The sequence below is a fragment of the Alligator sinensis genome, unplaced genomic scaffold, assembly GCF_000455745.1.
Source record: "Alligator sinensis unplaced genomic scaffold, ASM45574v1 scaffold301_2, whole genome shotgun sequence".
Taxonomy (NCBI): Eukaryota; Metazoa; Chordata; order Crocodylia; family Alligatoridae; genus Alligator; species Alligator sinensis.
In genome coordinates, this window is record NW_005841874.1 from 1761343 (window position 1) to 1761754 (window position 412).

Genomic DNA, 412 nt, shown 5'->3' on the forward strand with positions numbered 1-412 from the left:
TCAATCCCTCCTGTACAGGGTATAGCCGTCTATACCTGTGGCCCAGTCATGGGTGGAGTCCCACCAGGTCTCCGTTATCCCTATGACATCATATTTATTTGCATTTAGCAGAAGGGCAAGTTCCTCCTGTTTATTCCCCAGGCTCCTGGCATTTGTGTATAGGCATGCAAGTGTCCCCGTGGGGGCCTTTGCCTTGCCTACCGTTCGTTCCAAGGCTGGGGCAGGGGTGGGCTCCCTTAAGTGCCTTGGCCTGCTGGCTTTGCAAGGGTTGCTCAGGGGGCCAGCAGTGGCGGTAGTCCCCATATCCCCTTGCAGGCTTAGTTTAAAGCTTTGTAACCTTTGTAACTGTGCGGGCCGGGAGCGGTCCGAGGCTTTCGGGGGCTCGCGGCGGGCTGGGGGCAGCAGGCCCCGC